Genomic DNA, 21,327 nt, shown 5'->3' on the forward strand with positions numbered 1-21,327 from the left:
CTACTTTCTATAACAGGGTGTAGACGGAAGGAAAGAGACTTTCTGCTCCTAGCAGTGCTCATTTACGCTAGAGACCTCAAGACGTGGACGCTGTTTTTGATCTCAACTCGGGTTATGGGATAAGAACAATGTTTTTGATTTTTGTTTTCTTTTACTTTAACAGCCCTAACATGAAGAAAGAAAAAAGTGTAAAAGGGACACTTACTCATTAAGACTGAGACAGTTCGAACAAGTGAGTATGCCTGCAGTAAGCTTCTACTGGTTTCCAGGGTTTGCCACCCTACAGCATGTAGGTAGAAGTCAAGACAATTGCTAATTTTCAACAAACATCAGTTTCATAAACAATCAGTAAGTAAAAACATTCTGGTTTCTCATCTGCCCCGCCCTCCTCCCCTGCCGCCCGCCAAAAAAGATCCCTCTGCTTCTGTTTGTATCTCTGATTTAGTCTTAAGGGTTATTAGGTTATGCTGAATGGTAGATAGTTGCCTTTTGAAAGAACAGAAGGCTTACCTTTCTTTGTCATGGGTCCCTCTGGCAGGGACAAATCTCAATTCAGGATGATGCCTAGTCCCAATTTGGTGTTGGGCCACCAAGGGAACAACACCCCAGAGTTTAGGGCGGAGGTATTTGTGGTAAAGAACCAGGGCTTTCAATCTCAATCTCAGAGAATCTTGGAGAAACTTTAGTTTAACCTTATTAATACAGCCAGTGAGTTCCCTCAAACTCCATCTCCCAATTCCCTCATCACTCTGTGCGAAGAATGCTGTAGCTCTGTACTCTTCTTCCTTCTGAGTGTTGCTTGTTGAAACAATTTCTGCCGAAGTAGCCCCCATTCTTACCCATCCCCACCACCAGGCTAGGGCTAGGAATCGCCATTTCGCACAGGCAGATGGGGAAGAGAGAGCTTTTCTGATTTGGAAATCAGAAGTCTATTTTCTCCATTGTAGGAGGATGGAGAAGATCGGTTATTAAAGGCTATAGTATATACCTGTTATTAAATTTTATAGTATAGCTTAGCAATCTTTTGAGATAACTGGAATTTCTGGGCTACACCAAGAACATAACCCCAGGTTTGTGTTATTTTGTGGGAAAAATGGTTTCTAATCTTAAATAACCAAGTTACCCAACACAAAACAAACTTGTTCTGAAACTTGTTTGTATGCTGGCAACTCTTTACACTTGGTATGAAACAGTGTTTTGCAGATAATGACATGTAACTAGTTTATAATTAGAAATTTAACGGTTCTTAAGCAAAATTTCAGAAATAATAATACCTTTTATCAATGCTTCTCAAACTATGTGTAGTGAAGGACAGGTTTTTCTTTGCCTTTGTGAAGTACAATGAAAATAATTACTAGAAATGAAGTAAAAAATCAGACATACAGAATACAAGCCCAAATCTTTTATTATTTGATTCAACAGACGTAAAATTACTTTGTCAAATTTCTATAACAGTTTCTAAATGCTTGCTTTCAAATTTTCATATTTATCTCACCATGGACCAGAAACAAAGAGTTCACAGATTGAAAATGGTCTTCGGAGTACACTATAAGTGGACTGCCTTTCGTGATTGTACTTTTAACTCTTTAAAGTTCTTTGCCTGTATTATCATGTGTAATGTCCCTGGTAATTTGTGAAATAGGTGGCTCATGATTATTGTCATTTTATATACTATATGATCCCTCCATATGCCTTTTATTTTTCTCCCTTTCCTCTCTTTTAAGAGGAAGGCAGATCTTTTAACACAAAAATACATTGAGGAGATGTTATAAAAGATAATTATTGTCAGTAAAAGAAAGAATTGCTTTATAGATGGCTTCACTCTATGGCTTCTCAGAGAGTAAAGGAAACCTGCCTCCCCAGCCCAAGTCATTTTTTTGAGAACCAATATGTTAACAAATGAAAGAGTTCAATAACAGAAAAATGGTCATGCATACATATTTAAATATTTATAGTTAACAAATTATCATTCTTCAGTGATTAGGTTGAACAGTATGAACTTGATTTTTTTGGAAAGGTCAAAAACACCCCGATACCAAATACAATGTAATTTGTGGTCCAGTAATGGAAGTCAAGTTTCAAAGGAAGGAGTTTATTCAATTGGGTCAAGGTATTGCTACGACATATGGATAGACAAATTCTAAGATAATATTGAAAATCAACAAGATAGCCCACCTATCCCCACTAGACCCAAGTCTATTTCTACAGAGGGCTGTAGGATTTGCTGAGTCTCTTCAGGAGCAGTAGGACCCTGGAGGGAGAGGACAGAGGGGTAGAAAACACTGGGAGAGAAAAAAGTCAGGGAGACCAGAGATAAAAATTCCCAATCTCCTTCAGAAGCTGATTCTGTATGGCCTGAACTCTATGGAAAAAGTAAAGACACATTTCCCCCCTTCTAGGAAATACATGCATGTTTCGTGTTGTCTAACTAACAGCAGTAATGCTTTCAGTTATCTCTGAATGAACCATGCATGCGACCTCTTTCGGAGTATCAACCACAGCTATTATTTACTGAACATTTCCTATTCCATACACTTTATACACACTGCTTCATTCAATCCCCATAAGAACCACTTGAATCAGGTACTATTAGTATAGAGGTTATATAAGGTTATAGAGTTTAAGTATCTTGTGCAGGGTTGCACACCTGGAAATGGTGAAGCTGGAATGCAATATTAGAAAATTCATATCAAGACCCCATTTCCACCCTTGGTATATCTTCTATTAATTGTCAAATAAAAAATTTCTATGTCTCTGCTGTTCATGGTAGGAAGAGAGGTGAACGAGCTGGTGGTGAGAGCTAGTAGAAAATGATCTCATGTCAACTGGCACGAGAGAGAGTATTTAAAACTAGGTTGTTTTTTGTACTTTCCCTCTACCTGCTTGCATTACTTCACTTCACCTGGATTGAGTATCTTCTGCATCTCCAAGCCGTTAGTGGGAATTCCAAATAAAAGAGGGGCACATTCCTGCCTTGGTGGCGGTCATAGTTTAGCAGGAGAGAGTGGTACCTGGACAAACATATGCGATGTTGTGTGTCAAAGAATAAGAACTTTGATCTTTATCCTGTTGGTGATGTAAAGCCATGAAGCCTTTAAGGAAGAGCGAAACATTTCTGTTTTACAAAGGTCACTCTGATGGCTGTGGGAAAGGGGAGCTGAAGTGTACTTCCCAAGTCTGCTTGAGAGAAGAGACAGTTGTGAACAAGGTAGAGGCAGTAGGGAGGGAGGTGAGGGAGCAAGTTTAAGGAATGTCAGAGGCTGGATGCATAGAAACTGGTGACTAATGAGGTGGGGGACAGGGAGAGTTGAAGATCACTCGGGTTGTTCAAATGGGCAAATGGGGGTACACCAACTGGGATGCGAGAGGACCCTTCAGGGTGGAAAGGACAGGGAGATGTGAAGAACACACCTGATGTGCTCAAAGTCCCAGAGACACTTGCAGAGAAGTTTCTGGTGCTCGGGAATGAGGCCTTGTCTGGACATGGAGACTTGGGGGTCATTAGCAGACAGTGTAGCAGGCTGAGTAGATCGCCGTCAGGAAGGGTGGAGGTTGGAGCCCAGAGTGAAGTAGTGTATGTTAAGGTCCTAAAAGCTTTATGGGTGTGTAAGTGGCTAGCAGGTGGGTTACAAAGTGAGGGGTGGGATGGAAAATGAGGATTTGAATTGAACTTTAGGGAATTACCTTAAACTGGGGAAAACAGACACTGGCATAGATGGGGCTGTTTGCCTGGTCTCCTGAATCTGGGCATGGTCTTGAAGTTGTTCATACCACGGTGTTCCAGGCAGTCACTCCCTATCCATGGCAAGTGAGACCTATTTGTTATCCCTTCATAGGCCTGGGACCCACGTGGAAGATGAAGGTAGAGGGGGATTGGAAAGAAATTTCCAAAGTTGTTTCTGCTTGGCATAAGAAGACCCCTCTCCTGACTTCTATACCTCCACTGGCAAGAGTTACAAGAGAGCTTGTTACAGGAGTTGTTAACAGGATTTTCAAGAATGTGCTTCTGGCAAGACCTCTCTCTTCTTCAACACCCACTGCCTTACTTTCAATATCTATGTAATCTCATTAGACCCTTTATCCCTACATTATGTGGTCACCATGTGAAGCCCAATCTCCCTAGTCAATCTTTATCCTTCAGACTCTCTTCCCATTTGGCTGAGTACTTTGTCCCATCTCCCTATTCCCCCCTAACTTCCAAATGCCTTTTGTTGTGTGCTATGGAACTCATAGTCCTAACAAAATCCCCTATATCCTCACTGTCTTCTCTAAATATTCTCTTCAACTTTCTGCATTATCTCCTGATCCCCAACCGGGACACTTTCCCACCTGTCTTAGAAGGTTCTAGCTCCTGGCTCACAGTCACTCCCTTTTATACTACCTGTATTCAATTCTTGGTGATCTTAACATCCACATCTGTAACTTTTCCAGACCCAACTTTTCAGTTCCATGACCTCCTTTCCTCCAATGGGCTTGTCTCTAGTCTAATCTGCCACCTACTCCCATTATATTTTTAAGACTTTGCCATTACCAATATGACAATACCTCCAAAATTTCAACTTTAAGATCTCATTTTTACCATTACCACCTCTTACTTTTTTTGCTTGTTCTCTCACTCCACTTTTGAAAATTTTTGACCTTGTTTTGATGTCTTACTTCTTCTTAAAAGCTATCGCCTCTCACTCATACGTACTCCATTTAATTTCACTTTTCACAGTGCTGATTCTTTATAAAGTGGCTTTTCACTGAAATAGCATATATATAAATTTAGAGTAGCAGTTCTAAGTTCGGAGGGTGACCATATACACTTATCTAGGAAGAACTAGCGAAAAACTATTCGGCTAATTTCTTCAAGTGGGCGAGTTTTCTGAAAAATGCATTATTTCTTCCTTTGAGTACCCTTTCCTGCCATTTATTCTTTGTTCTGGTGAACAGCTTTGACTCATCCAGGCTGACAAAAGCAGTGCCAGGGATAGAACGGGGCCTGCCACAGAAAACAAAAGAAGAGTATCACATAGATTTCAGTTTTAGACGGGAGCCTCAAAGCCCATTCAAGGAAACATCTGGGGAACAGAGTAAAGATTAGCCAGCTGACTATCAGATTCTGGGGCTAGTCCTTGACATTGTCAGGGTCAGCATGAACCTGAGTGCAGCTTGGGAGGACAAGACCGCGTGTTTACAAGTGGAAGCTGAAGGCAACCATTGCTGGGGTCAATGAAGGGACAGTGATGGGCAGTGGGAGAGGCCAGGGACTGCCTCGGTAGGGGCGATGTTATACAGACCAGGAAAACGCTCACTCGGTTAATGGTCCCATTTCCAGGACACCCATCTCCTCTGCTAATTAACTATGTGTGTACAGCACAGACAAGCAGGAGGAATTTAGATTTTATTTGATATGTATTATTTTAGGAGGATAGACATGAGAGTCTTAAGGAATTACTTTGGAGACCTATTTCATTTTCTGCCTTTCATTTATTATCCCTGCAAGCAGTGTTTTATTATTATTATCATTATTTCTTTTTAAACCTGTACATTTTCATTTCATTATTTTATATTTCACAGAAGCTGTGGAGTTTGAATTTGCCTGGGTGCCTTAGGGGGAAGATGAGCACGCTTTTGGCATGGGAGTTAGGGGCAGGCTGATATCTCATTTCAGACGTAGGTAGCAGATATCATATGTGTTGACTTAACATTTTATGACTTAAAAACATAATGGATGTTTACATGAAGTATGATTAATTACAGAGATGGAGAGAAGGTATACTAACTTAAGTCCTCTGTATTCTTGGTAAACTTATGTTTCATTTCTAGTAAGTTTTTTTACATTCTTTGACATATGAATATATATACATATAAATCTTAGAAGAAAGTCTTGTGACTCTTCTATGTGAGAAGAAATCGAGGTTACTCGAGAGTCCTAAGAATGGAAAATGAAGCCAGTTCTAGCAATGTGAGGCACTGCCTACAGGACCATAAGCCACGAGGAATCACAGGAGTATGTCCAGGCAGGCCAGTGGGATAATGGAATATTCTTAGTGGAGGACATTGGACAGAATTGGACAGTGAGCAACTCCAGGAGGAAGACCTAAAAGGGGACTGTGAGTGCGAGGGCCAGCAGCGTCTGCCACCACGCGGGCTGGTGACTGTCCGTGAGCACTGACTGCTGACCTCCTTCCAGCCCAAGGGCAGCTATGGAGCTACCTGGGGTTCATAGCTGTCCCAGGGGCACTGCAAGGGATACAGAAAAACTCAGCCAGGCAATCTCCTAAATCTCTGCTATGCCACCTCCTGCCCCCAAAGAGGGAAACAGCAAGAAAAAGTACTTTTTTCTCACGCCGCCCAGTTTTCCCACTTGCATGCATTTTGCATTTCGTTGGATTTAGGTTGGTGTGGCCACAGACTCACTGTTGTACCGAGGAAAAGGAAAAGAATTTCTCAAACTTTGAACAAAACCATTAAAAGCTTAAGGGAAATAGAAAATGTTTTTGAGGAAAATTGGGGGTGGGCAAGTTGATGGATAAGGTCAGTGATGGGTGGGCAGATGACGGATAAAGAGGTAGATGGTGAATGTCAGCGTCCACAGGAATATAAAGAACCATTCTTTGAGCTCTTTATTTCTCCATGTCTGGTGTCAATGACTATGTAATCCACATGACAGAGTCCTCGATGGTCCCCAAACCACCAAACTTTGGGATTATCATTCTCTTTAATATATATTTTGCACTCGCTCAAGCTCCATCTCACATAATCGGCACACTAAATCTCTACAAAGATTCCTTGGCATGAAGTTCAGGGGCCTATATCACCCTTCTTTCTTGTTTACTTGGAATTCCGTCTCTGCTCTGTGTCTTGTACCTTGTGTCTCTTCTCTTCCCACCCTCCTGTGGTATGCAGCTCCCTTTCATTTCCTTTAATTATCAACTAAGAATCACTAAGACCATTAATGCACGTGGCGCTGAAGATTTAGGTAGGTAGGGGTTGGAGGAAAGTAGCGTCACAGCACAGCCAAATAAACAGTATGAAAGTTACTATTACTTTACCTTATCCTACCTGTCCTTGCTCTAGCTCTCAGTCATCTTCATCACTGCGTGTTTCCCTCTGGTCCTTATTTCTCCTTGAGCCCAGCAGTCCTGCTATTTTCCTGGCCCATCAAGCCATTTCTCCAGCACGTCTTTCTCCCTTTTGGGTTTCCAAGGGCAAAAACCACATTCTCTGTGTTTTCTTATTGTCCCTGGAAAGCATTGAAGGATGTTTCTCTGTAAATAATTCCAACTGGCCTTTCATTGATTAATTGTACCTAACATTCTGACTATGTAGGAACAGAAATGATCTTTATTGCCGTCATCCCTAGAGACTGCCCTTTGGCAGGGGGAGAGCCCCTGCTCACCTGGGATAGGGAGGGGTGGTTCTGGACCCAGGAGTTGGGTATCTCACCTGTAGAGCCTGGGACTTGCTCTTCTAAGACCTAACATGTAGGAGCAAAGGAAGTCGGACAGATCTTCAGCTCCTGGCTCTAGGTTCCAGGTCAGGGTGGCATTGTCTCTTGTGTTGGGCAAATTTTTACACACAATTTTATCAAGCAGTTTTGTAATCCTATCAGATATTACTGAAGCCTCAGCCAGGGAAGACAATATGCACTCCTGGCCTATTTCTTAGGAAAAAAATAAATAAATGTTAAAACCCCATAATTTTACAAACTAATAAAATCTCTAAGCACAAGGTTTTAACGGGTAACAGCAATTTTAATTAAACATCCCATCTTCCAGAAACCTCTGTATCTGAGCTTTTCATTTTGCCTATTTGCTCTTCAAGACGGGATCATAGATGATAATTTTAAAAGGACTTCGATCCAAGGACGCTTGGCTTCGATATTAGGACCTTTCCATTTTTGCCCGAGGGTGAAATCTTTATGCCAAGGATTGCAGTCTTCCCTTTGTTCTGCCTTCTCTTCCAGACCTTGCCTCGAAGCCTATCATTTCACACCCAACCTGGCAGCAGGTTCTTTTGCTAGCAAACAAACAAAAGTCTTAGCTCACCAAGAGGAATTCTACCTTTAGCTCTCCAAAATAAGTGTTTTCTCCAGGCTATGCTTGGGAAATAAGGTCTTGTATGTCAATAACTCCCCACCCCAGAGCCTGCTTTTGAGTAGGCTTTTCTATTTCTTTCATTGATATTCCATAGACCATTATAAGATATTTTACTCTTGCCATGATAATATTGACAAATACAACTAAATTCTCAGCATTAGTACCAAAATTACACTCTGAGTCTTGTTTGTATTGTTTAGTTTTACCCATTGTCTAAAGCTCCTCATGTAGGAAGGTGGTGGGAAATGCTGCTAGAGCGTGGCTTTCTGTTGCTATAAAAGGAGCCAGAATAACTTTGTCTTACACAGACTTATTCTGGGACAACATAGAGAGTCATAAGTATATTGACCCTGATTATCGAACCCAAAATGGGTACACATGACCTGACGAAAAATTTTCTTTATTTGTACTTACATAAGCAATACATGAATGCTTTTGCATTGCAAAATATTCAACAGTTACTGATAAATTCAAATCTCCCTGACCTTTTTCTGAGGGAAAACACTATTCTTAGTTTCATATGTATTCTTTTCTTTGTCTGTTATTTGTACCTATAGAAACATATGGTATTATTGTATGCATATGTGTTTACTGAACAATATTGTCAACTAATTTTTTTTTGGTGCCTTGAGGATGGCTTTTTTTTTGCTACAGAAAACACTCTTCAGAGGTTATTTTGGTTTTAAAATGTAATAGTTTATTAAAGTTACTGATTATGAAACCTGTTTATTATATTTGAGGTAGTGCTTACAAATACCTGTTCATAGCAAATTTTAACGATCACTTGTAAGAGGTCCTTGTTAATATTAAAACCAGTTTATAAAATTATTTAAATTTTTAATTTCAACCTGTGTTCATGAAACTAACATATTTTTTTCCTTTAAAGTTCTACATTGTTTAATTTAACCAACAAAAATTTTGCAAGTACTTAAATAACTCATATATCAAAAAAATTATAAATAGGCAATTTTTAAGTTCTCTTAATGTTTCATTAATGATTATGAAACACAAACATTAAATTTTCTCATTTTCCTTTTTATTTGTATTCTTAAGAATCTTTGTGAAGCTAAATATCTTTTTGGATATTCATTTGTCATTTGCAATACTTCTGGAATTTGGCTTTCTTATACATCCTTGGGTCTGTTTCTGGAATTTTTATTCTTTTTATGTTGATCTGGTTTTTAGTGTGCCAGTAACACTATTTTAATCACTATAAATCTATAATATGATTACATACTAGATTGAACAAATTTTATTGCTCCAGCCCAGTTATTTTTTTTCAAAACAAAAATATCTTGGTTATTCTTAAAAATTTACACTTCCATATAAACTTTATAATTAACATGTAAAAGTTTATGAAACATCCTGTTGATCTCCTATATGGGGCATACTGAATTTATAGATTAATTTTTGGAGAATTGGTATCGTTAAAATGGTGACATCCCACCCACGAACTTGTTTTTTACCCATTATTGAGGTCTTCTTTTTGCTTTTCTGTAAAAATATCTGATTTCTTTCATGAAGATTGTATACATTTGTAGTTGGAATTATTCCTAGGGAATTTATAGGACTTTTTGGTTTTTTTTTTTGTTTGTTTGTTTGTTTTTTGTACTGGTTTCCTAAGACTGTCATAAAAAATTACCACAAACTTGGTGGCTTAAGACAACAGAAATTTATTCTCTCAATGTTCTGGAGTCTTGAAGTTCAAGATCAAGGTGTGGGCAGGACCATAATTCTTCCAAAGGCTTGGGAAGAGGATTCTTCCTTGCTTCCTCCAGCTTCTGCTTGCCCCTGGCATTCCTTGGTTTGCGGCAGCCTAATTCCAATCTCTACCTCTGTCTTCATGTAGCCTTCTTCCCTGTGTCTCCAAAATCTCCCTCTCCCTTCTCTTATAAAGACATCAGTCATTAGATGTAGGACCTATCCTAAGTTCAGGATGATTTCATCTCGAGAACCTTAACTAATTATATTTGCAAAAATCAATTTCCAAATAAAGTCATATTCTGAGGTTCTGGATAGACATGAATTTTAGGGGGACATGATTCAACCCACTACAAATAGTTCAGTTATTTCTAACATATTTTTTGATTAGCTACTAAGTGGTTTTAGGGAGGATATTAATTTTTGCATGTAGATCATACTTCTATCTCCCTTGCTGAATATCCAAGAAAATATCTTGCCAGTTTCTTGGATTCACTTTAATTTTCTGAGAAATCAATATTATTGACTGCAAAAAAGACCAATTTTAAATCTTCCTTTCTACCATTTATACTTTGTTTTTTCTATCTCTTTCATTGCTTAAGACTTCTAATAAAATGTTGAATTCTTTTCAATATATTCAAGTTTTCTTTTATGTTTTTCAATAAAGTTTCATAGCTTCTCCACAAAGGTCTTATACAAATTTTAAATCAACATTATTTCAAATAATTAATGATTTTGTTGCTTATGTGAAAGGGTCTTTTAAAAAATTGTATTTTCTACTTTATTTTTACTGATACATGGAAATATTTTAAAAATTAATCTTGTATTTTATGCCTAACTAAACTTTCTTTGTAATTCTGAACGTTTGTTAGTTTATTGCTCTGGATTTTCTAGTAGAAAATAATATTTTCCGCAAAGAAAGAGTTTTGTTTCACCTTTTCTAGTATTTATAAATTGTAAAGCCTCCAAGATACATTGACTAATAGTAAAAAGGGAGGAGATGACTTTAACTGAAGTGTTTCTAAAGTTCTGTCATTGAATATGGCTTAGGTTTTTGGCAGGTACCCTTTTTCAAGTTAAAGAAACTTAGAAATCACCATTCCATCCTTAAAACAAGTAAAAATCTGAGCAAACTGAAAAAGAAACAACTCTGTTTAGCTCTATCACAGAAGTGAGATCACCGGGTAAACCACTACCTCCCAAGTTGGAGAGACAAAGAGGGGGATACAGAGATTTATAAGTTACTGGAACAGAAATCGGTGAGGAAAAACCTCTTTTGGAAGCAGTGCTGTGGTAGGAAAACCTGGACTATAATTAGTGAATTGCTCTCGGCTCCATCTGGACCAGTTTGAGTATTAAAAACTCCAGGAGAATCCAGTCCGGAGTGGGGGTGGGGGACATCCCCACACTTTTCTGAGTTTCCTCGGTAGGATCCCCACCAGTATCTCACAGTAACTATCAAAGAAATGTCCCCTGTGCTTCTGGCCGAGAGAGGAGAAAAGTAACCATTGTAAAAGATTCCATTGCATTCTTTTCTTCTTAACAAAGCCTGCCCTCAGGAGAAACTATTTTACCAGAGTTTAACTTGCTGGGGTTTTATCAGAGCCTACACTACCTGGAGGAAGGGAAATACCAACTCCAGCCCCCTACAGCCACCATTTCTCACCTAAGAGGCAAAAAAAGGTAAGCAGCACTAGAGTTCACAGTCCAGGGACGCTGGCTTACTAAAGGAATGACACCTAACCACAGGGCTACGGAACGTTTCCCCTCCCCCCACACCCTACCGTAACATTACTAAAGGCCTTCTCACAAACATGCCTTCTGTTCAGTATATCATATCTGGCTATCAGGCCAAAATTTACAAGATGTACGGAAGGCAAAAAACACATTTTTAAATTTTTTAAAAAAAAATTTAGAAGATTTTTTATTTATCATTTGAAAGAGAGAAAGAGAGAGAGCATGAGCGGGGTGGTGGGAGAGTCAGAGGGAGAGGGAGAAGCAGACTCCCTGCTGAGCAGGGAGCCCAACTCGGGGCTCCATCCCAGGACCCCAGAATCATGACCTGAGCTGAAGGCAGACGCCCAACTGACTGAGCCACCCAGCTATCCCAAAAAACACATTTTAAAGAGACTAAACAAACACCAGACATGGCAAGGATGTTGGAAAGATCAGACCAGAAATTTAAACAACTATGATTAATATGTTAAGGGCTCAAATGGAAAAAGTAGACAACATGCAAGAACACATGGATAATGTAAGCGGAAAGATGAGAATCCAAGAAAGAGTCAAAAAGAAATACTAAAGATCAAAAACACTGTAAGAGAAATGAGGAATACCTTTGTTGGGCTCATTAGTGGACGGGACACCGTGAGGAAAAAAATCTCCAAGCTTGAGGATATGACCAAAAACTTCCAAAACTGGAAAGCAAAAAGAAAAAAGACTGAAGAAAACAAAACAGAATATCCAAAAACTGTGGGACAACTATAGAGGGCATAATAGATGCCAAGTGGGAGCACCAGAAGAAAAGAGAAAGGAACAGAAACAATATTTGAAGCAACAATTTTTACTGGTGGGAGAGTCTGCGTTGTGTGAATGGAGGTCTCGGTTCTTGGATTCCCCAGGAAAGATTTAGGTGGGGATCCGGGATCGAGTAAAGACAGCCAGAAGGAAGGTGACAAGCACAAAGCACTTGCTGAAGGACAATGCATTCTCAAGCTGGGAGAGCAGGCAGGCCCAGAGGGGCACCTGCACGGGGTTAGGGTTAAGGGTGTCTTTTCTTTTCATGTTTGCCTAGGCTATGGGTCATGGCCAGGGGTGGGCTCCAGCTGACATCGTTTCCAGTCATCTGAGGAACTCCTCCTACTGGTTGTGAGGGGGAGGTTTTGGCCCTACAACATTCTTGCCGGAACTGTCATTCCCATCTTCCGCTGTGGGTGCAGGGTGAGGCATGGGGTAGGAGGGAAGGTCGAAAGCACAAAGTCAGATTTGATTTGCTAATATTTGTTTAGGAATCTACTTCTATTTCTTAAGAGAAATTGGCCTCTAATTTTATTTCTAGTAGAAATTGTCTACTTGTATTAGATAAAATTTGAATCTTCTGGATGGGTTTTTTGAGTCTCTATCTTCCTTGTCTGACTTTGCATCTTTTAATTGTATGTTTGTCCTGTATTCTGGGGAAGAAAAAATATTTGGGTTTTTCCTCCAGCTTACTAATTTGCTCCTTTTTTGTGTCCCATCTGCTGTTCTGCTCGTCTATTGAATGATTCATTTCAAAGACGAAGCCTTTAATTTACATGACTACTAGTTGATTCTTTTTAAAGAGTTCCTGTTTAAAATACTCTCTTGCATCTCTCGGTATAGAGTATTAATTAAGCTTTGAATGAAATCACTAGTTCTTGAAATGACCTAGAATGTCCTAGACGATCAGGTTCCTGGGGATCCCTGAACTCCCCCACCTTGCCCATTCTGCTCCGAACATTTTGGTCTCCCTGCTGTTGTCAACATTTCAGATCCTCCCTATACCTATACCTGTTCCTCCTCCCTGCTCCCCCCTTCTCCCCTGGAGGTGATAAGGCTTGCTCACACACATTATTCAGATCCGTGCTCAAAGGTTACCTCTTCATCAGGGAGATACTCCCTGACTACTTTAGCCAGAGCGGCACATAAGGCGCTCACGCACACATTGCTTTGCTCTTTTCCCCACCCTTTACTTACTCGGCTCTTGTCCTTTGATATTTTATTTGTTTTATTTTTTCCCCATCAGTAAATTGGAATGTCCCTGATGGTAGCAACCTTGCCTGCTGTGTTTATCATCGTATTTCCAGTAGTTAAAAGAGTGCCGGGTACCTATTGGAGAGACCAAGAAATATGTATTAAATGGAGCAGTGATGGTGTTTCTAAAATCCAGTGCTGCCCCTCTATTAACGCTTTCTGTGTGTGTGCGTTCTCCCACGCTTCGTGTCTCTCTTTTGTGATGCTGGCTTCTCTCAACTGAGAGATGGTCCTATGTCTATCTTGTATTTGTGACGCCCTATTAAGCCATCATGGAAAAGCTCTATCAGTTTACTCCAGGCTGTACATGGAGGAGATTCCTGAAGCGATCCCGGCCGGGGCCCGGCAGAGCACCTCCAGTCACTTTGGGAGGGGGGACGGGGAGGGCTTGTGGCGGAATAGACTACTGATTCGGGGTGCCTATAGCCAGTCTCTGAGATGGGCCCTGCTCATTCCTCCTGCCCGTGACCCTGACTCTAAGGCCCTCGTCCCGCCTTGTCAATAGAGGCCCCTGCAGGCATCGTGGCGGGCTGAAGGCTCTTGGCTTCTTGCTCTACACGGAGAAGCATGGAGTGCTTGCCCTACTCGGCTGCTCCCACTGGAGCAACCCTGTTATCTTGCTATCACTGCCCCAGGGCTCCCTCCTACTTCAGATTTCTTTCATCCAAGTGCGTGGAGCAGCACCCTTTTCTTAAAATTATTTTGAAACAGTTTCAGACTCCCAGGCCATTGCACAACAGCACAAAGAATGCCTGTATTCCCACACTCAGGACACTGTATGTGGTCGGAGCTGAGCTACTCATGTTGCTACAATACTAGGAACTCGAGTACGGATGTCATTCAGATTTCACCCGCTTTTGCAGGCACTCCTTTAAGAAAAAAAGAAAAGCTTTATTGAGATATGATTCATATACCATATGCCATACAATTCATATACCGCAAATTTTGTGCATTTAAAGTTTTCAATTCAATGATTTTTACCATATTCACAGAGTTGTGCAACCATCAACAGAATCTAAATTTAGGACATTTTCATTACCTCCAAAAAGGAAAACCTTATCCATTAGATTCTCCTCCCTCTGGTCCTAGGCAATCACTAATTTACCTTCTGTCTGTATAGATTTGCCTAATGTTTTCATCCACGTTCTAGCACGTATCAGTACTTCATTCCTTTTTATTGCCAAATAACATTCCATTGTATTCATATACCACATTTTGTGTATCCATTCATCAGTGGATGGCCAGTTGGGTTGTTTCCACTTTTTGTCTATTATGAACGCTGCTGCTATATACCGGGCATTTGGGGAGGGGGTTAGTTCTATGAAATTTCATCACATAGATTCAATGATTATCATCACAATCAGAATACAGAACTGTTTCATCATCACAAATAAAATCTCTCATGTTATCCCTTAATGATCACACATTTTCTGCAACCCTAATCCCTGGCGATCGCTGATCTGTTTTCCATCACTAGAGTTCGTCACTTTGAGGATGTTATGCAAATGGAGTCGTATAGTATTTAATCCCTTGAGACTGACTGGTTTTCTCCACTCAGAATAATGCTCTTGCATGTGTCAAGTTGTTGTATTTTGTGTCTACTTATTACTGAGGATTATTCCATAGTATGGATGTTCCACGGCTTCTTTATTCATCCATTGAAGGACATATGGATTATTTCCAGCTTGGGGCTGTTACAAATAAACCTGCAATGAATATTACTTTATAGATTTTTGTGTGAACACACATTTTCATCTCTTTAAGATAAATGTCCAGGAGTGCAATTGCTGGATCATGTGATAATTATGTGTTCAGTTTTTTGAGAAACTTTTAAACTGTTTCCGAGAGTAGCCGTACCATTTTACCTTCCCATTAGCAATTCATGAGAGATCCAGTTTCTCTGCATCCTCTCCAGTGTTTGCTATGGTCAGTAATTTTTGTTTTAGCTATTCTGATAGGTGTGTAGATGGTCATGGTTTTAATTTGCATTCCCATAATGACTATTTGTATTCGTTTTTTATTGCTGCCATAACGAATCACCATGGCTTTAGCATCTTAAAGCAACAAAAGATTTATTGTTTTATAGTTCTGTATGTCGGAGGTCTGGGGTAAAATCATGATGTAGGCAGGGCTTCATTCTTTTCTAGAAGGTCTAGGGGAGAATCTGGTTCCTTCTAGAGGCCACCAGCATTCCTTGGCTTCTTCAAAGCCAGCAACATGGCATTTCTCCGATCCTTTTTCTGTTGTTGCATATCTGTGACTCTAGCCAGGAAAGGTTCTCACTGTTTTATGACTCATATGGTTAGACTGAGATAACTTGAGTAACCCAGGATAATCTCCCCATCTGAAGGTCTTTAACCTTAATCACATTGGCAAGGTCCCTTTGGCCAAGTAAGATAATATATTCACAGGTTCCAGGGATTAGGAGGTGGTTAGAGGTCCCATACATTTTCCTCTAAGTACTGCTTTAACCATAGAGCACAGAGATTTTTAAGTGAAATTTTTATTGAAATAATTGTAGGTTCACGTGCAGTTGTAAGAAGCCATACAGAGAGATCCCTTGTACACATTGCCCAGGTACCCTCAATGATAATATTTTGAAAAATTATAGTAGAAAATCACAACTAGGATTTTGACATTGAGAAAATCCATTGATTTTATTCAGATTTTCCCAGTTTTACTTGTACTCATTTGGGTGGGTATATAAGGACTACACATTTTTATCACCTCTATATGTTCATGTATCCACCACCACAGTCAAGTAGAAGCGTTCCAACACCACTGCCACTAGGATCCCTCATGGTGTCCTTTTATATCAATACCTCCCTTCCACCACCCTTCCCTTCCCTAACCCGCTGGTTTGCCTTCTTTTTCTAAAATCATTGTGAAATTGGTATAAAAGTGGAATCATACCACATGTAATCTTAAGGGCTTGACCTTTTTGGAACAACAGAATTTTCTGGAGATGTTGCAGAGTTCATTTTTAAGTAATGGCTCAGTAGTTTTCCATGGTCCGTGACTACCACAGTTTGTTAAACCATTCACCCGTTGAAGGAATCTGGACTGATTGCAGTTTTTGGTTGTAACAAATAAAGCTTCTATGAACATTCATCTGTCGGTTTATGTGTGAACATGGGTTTTCATTTTTCTCAGATAAATGCCCAGGAGTGTAATTGCTGGGTAGTGTAATACTCGCATGTTTAGTTTTTTAAGAAACTGCCAAACTGTTTCCCAGAGTAGCTACACCATTTGACATTCCAATCAGAAATGTGTGAAAGATTTAGTTTCTTCAGATTTTCACCAGAATTTGGTGCTGTCACTTTTTTTTTTTTTTTTTTGAGCCTTCCCAGTAAGGATGCAGTGGTATCTCATTATAGTTTTCCACAGTTTTGTGTTTTCATTTTAACTTAGTTGACTTTTCAAAAAATCTCTCTCAAGACTACTTATTTGACATGGGGATTATTTAGAAGTAGATTGTCTGATTTCTAAGTGCTTAGTGATTTTTCTGTTCGCTTTCTTTTATTGAATTCTAGTTTGATTCCATTATGGTCAGATAACATATTTTACATGATTCCAATTCTTCTATATTTGTTAAGGTTTATTTTATGATCTAAGAAACAGTCTCTGGTGAATGCCCTATGAACACTTAAAAAGAATGAGGATCCTGCTGTTTTGGGGTGAAATGTTCTCACGAACATCAGTTAGATTTCGCAGGTTGATAATATTGTTCAATTCTTTAAAATCCTTGCTGATATTTTTTCTGCTGTTTTTACAAATTTCTAACAAGAGGGTATTAAAATCCCCAGCTATAATCGTGGATTTCACTATTTCTCTGTTCATTCCCATTTTTGCCTTGTGTACTTTGTCGCTCTCTTATTTGCTGAATACACATTTACCATTGTTACATCTCTTGGGCAATTGACCCTTGTGCATTGCATAATGTCCTGTTTTGTCACCGATGATTTCTTTCTTCTGAAGTCTACTTTATCTGATATTAACATAACCACTTCGACTTTCTTTTGATGAGTGTTTGGCATGCTGTCCTTTTTCTATCCTTTCACCTTTAAGCTACATTATATAGGTCCTACATAATAGCATTCCATTTGAGGCATATTTGGTATAGACCATGTAGTCAGTCGTGTTGTTTTTAAGAATCACTCTGCCAACCTTTGTCTTTTAATTGATGTGTTTAGGCCTTTTAGATTTAAGGTAATTATTGACATTTCAGAATTTATGTCTGCTGTTTTATTGTTGTTTTTTTGTTTTTTGTTTTTTTGTTCCCTGTTTTTTTTTTTTTTTTTATTCCTCCATTGCCCTTTGTCTTGTTCTGGGCTACTTAAATACTTTTTTAGTATTCCATTTTGATTATCTGTGGTGTTATTCATTGAGTCTGTCTCTTCATATAATTTTTTAAGTGGTTGTTTTATGGATTATAATAAAGACAGCTTATTGTAGTCTTACTGTTAGGAGTATTTGGCCACTTTCAAGTGGGATGTGGATACATCACCACCATTTAGGTTACTTTACCCTCCCCCTTTATAATATAGTTGTCCTAAAATATTACTTCTACATACATTGAGAACTGTATCAGGCATTATAATTTTTACTTTAAACTGTTATGCACAATTTTTTAAAAAATTGTAAGGAAAAACTATTCCATTGGACTTACCAATATATTTACCCTTTATGTTGTTCTTTCCTCATTTCTGATGTTCTTAGTTTCTTCTGGAATCATTTTGTTTCTGTATGAAGTGTTTCCTTCAGCTATTCTTTTATTTTGCTGGTGACAAATTCTCTTAGCCTTTGTTTTTAATGTTGAATGTACTGATTTTTCTTGTTTCTGAAGCATATTTTTACTGGCTATAGAACTTTGGGTTGATAATTCTTTTCTTTCAACACTTGCAAAATTTTGTACCACTTTCTCTGACCTCCATGATTTCTTATTAGTAATCACCTACTATTGGAATCATTATTCCCCTGTAGGTAATATATTGGGGTTTTTGTTTGTTTGTTTGTTTGTGTTTTTTTTTTTTTGTTTTGTTTTGTTTTTCCACTAACAGCTTTTAAAAGTTTTTGTCTTGTCTTCAATTTTCAGAATTTGGACTATGATATATTTAGGTATGGATTTTTTGGGGTTTATTTTGTTTGTGGTTCACTCAACTTTTTGAATCTGTAGATTTATATCTTTCGTCAAGCTTGGGATGATTTTAGCCATTATTTCTTTAAATATTTTTTTTTCAGCTCTGTATTCTTTTTGCTTTCCTCCTGCAACTTTGATGGCATGAATGTTAGATTTCTTGTTATTATCCCATGGTCCCTAGGGCTCAATTTATTTTAAAAAAATTCTTTTCTTTCTTTTTCCTTTTTTTTTTTTGTTTTTTTTGTTTTTTGCTCGTTTGTTTGAATAATTTCTGTTGACTTATCTTAAAGTTCACTAATTCTTTCCTTGGTATTTCCATTCTGTTCTTGAGCCCATCCACTGAGTTTTTTACTTAGATTATTGTATTTTTCTGTTCTAGAATTTCCATTTAGATTTTCTTTACATCTTCTAATTCTTTGATAATATTTTCTAATTTTTTTTTGTTCCAAAAGTGTTTGCAATTGCTTGCTTAAGCGTTTTTTGGCAGCTTCTGGAAAATCCTGTTCAGACAATTCTAACATCTGTGTCATCTAAGTATTATCAACTATTACTTGTCTTTTCTCATTTAAGTCTACATTTTCTTGATTCTTCGTATGACAAAATTCTGTACTGTGTCTTGGACATTTTGAGAGTTGTGTTATAAGCCTCCACTTCCTATTAAATCTTCTTTAGCAACCTGTTTAGGTTCAGAATGTATAGTTTGAAGCTCCTTTTGTGTGCTGTAGTTCAAATGTCAGTTTAGTTTGTCAAGTCTCTGCCATGCTATTCTGATCTACTCTGCCTATGTTACGCAGATGACAACACTGCATGCCACAGTCTCTCAGCACTGTCTGAATAGGTGAAGGGGTACCACCTCTCTATTGCACAGCAGAGTTTGGAAGATAAGGTTTTACCTTCTGACTCATGTGGGGATGTCCCATCTCAGGAACTGAAGTGAGCTTATAAGTCAGATCTACACACAGGCTGTCTGGGCAAGGAGCACCTTCTTGTTAGTAGAAGAGAGTCAAAGTCAGAGTTATGCCTCAAGACTCTGCAGGGAAGAGCATTACCTGCTGCTGAAAAGGCATGTGGAAGTCAGAGTTCTGCCCACAGGTTTTTTTGGGAGAGAGACACCTCCCCTTATCACAGAGGGAAAGGCAAAAAACAGAGCTCTGCCCACTGGCTCTGGACTGTAGTGTCCATTATGGTGGGAGAGCCATTTGTGTTTTTCTTGGTGTTTACCTCAGGAAAAGGGAGGTATGGTTAAAGTGTTTCTGTCTTGTTGGACCAGGCTTTTCCTAATCCTCTGGCTAAAGAAAGCAGACTTTTCTTGGTGCTATTTTCTGTCTGTGACTCCTGGTGTTTCTAGATTATGGGCTTGTCTAGCATTCAGGCTGTGGGTATTCATGAGGCAAGAAAAAACTCAGGGAGCTCACTATCAGATTGTTCTATCAAGTCCCAAGGTCCATAGCATTCCACCTTATTTTCTCCTCCTTTCAGATTTTTCTGTGTCTTACACTAGTTTTCTAAGATTTTTTTATTGTGATTAGTGGGAAGAATAAAATGGAATGTGTTTCCTCCATTTTGTCTGGAACCACCAGGCTCCAGAACAGCACTCTTTTTAGTAGGTTGTGTAGTACCTTATTTATGTTTTAGTAGCTTTTATCCTCATATTTAATTCCATGTGTTTGATTAAAACCTTTCTAGGATTCCTCCGAGGTTACCCATTCGTGTTTTCCTCTGTGGTAGTAAATTTTTAACTCATACATGTTTTCTGTTATTTCTGGGTATTCACTGTGGTAGGTAGAGGTTTCCACATGGGATCAGCCTGTCATCTAGAAAGAGACTATAAAGAACATTTATTTCTGTGAATTTATGTTATTTGTCATTTAACAAATCATGTTTATTGAGAACAACAAAATTCTATGCAAAGAAATACAAATTCAGCAAGAAAACATATGCATCAATTAATAAAGCATTTGAGGGGCGCCTGAGTGGCTCAGTCATTAAGCGTCTGCCTTCGGCTCAGGGCGTGATCCTGGCGTTCTGGGATCGAGCCCCACATCAGGCTCCTCTGCTGGGAGCCTGCTTCTTCCTCTCCCACTCCCCCTGCTTATGTTCCCCCCCTCGCTGGCTGTCTCTCTCTGTCAAATAAAAAAATAAAATCTTTTTAAAAAAGCATTTGAACATTTAAAATTGAGATTATGCTGGGTTTACATATATAAATAAATACCACAGAGACACTGAGCTACTGCATTGAGCTGCTTCTGAGAAATCAGACAGCTATTGATAGGGGATCATTACTACAGTTGGTTCCATGGCAACAGTTGAAATAAAAGGCAAATAAAAGGGGGAAAGAGACAGAATTTAGGTGGGAATCCCAAGGGAAACCCAGAGAAATGTGAAAGGAGGGTCTCAGGGTGACTTCTAAAAAGATTTGTCAGAGGTTTAAGGGGAAGATTAGATCAGTGAGGTCTATAAAACTACTTACACGGAAAAAAAATAGCACCATTTGAAGAGCAACCATAGATTGATACAAGTTGTGTTTAATTTAATCATCCATTATGATAATTACTGTTACTTACTATTTTATCATTGAAATTAACATGGACAATTTGAGAAACAAAAGTAAATGATGACAATTGTGGG

At 38.9% G+C, this 21,327-nt stretch overlaps 1 long non-coding RNA gene across 3 annotated transcripts in view; it reads left to right on the forward strand.

Moving 5' to 3' along the window:
• LOC113260350 (uncharacterized) overlaps window positions 1-21,327 on the forward strand; it is a 30,925-nt gene that overhangs the window by 492 nt on the left and 9,106 nt on the right. Inside the window, exon 2 of one of the 3 annotated variants that reach the window (XR_008956319.1) lies at window positions 164-348. This is a non-coding gene — a long non-coding RNA (uncharacterized LOC113260350). The remainder of the gene's footprint in view (window positions 1-163; window positions 349-21,327) is intronic. The other 2 variants (XR_008956320.1, XR_008956321.1) reach the window with 2 other exon arrangements.

The sequence above is a fragment of the Ursus arctos genome, unplaced genomic scaffold, assembly GCF_023065955.2.
Source record: "Ursus arctos isolate Adak ecotype North America unplaced genomic scaffold, UrsArc2.0 scaffold_3, whole genome shotgun sequence".
Taxonomy (NCBI): domain Eukaryota; kingdom Metazoa; phylum Chordata; class Mammalia; order Carnivora; family Ursidae; genus Ursus; species Ursus arctos.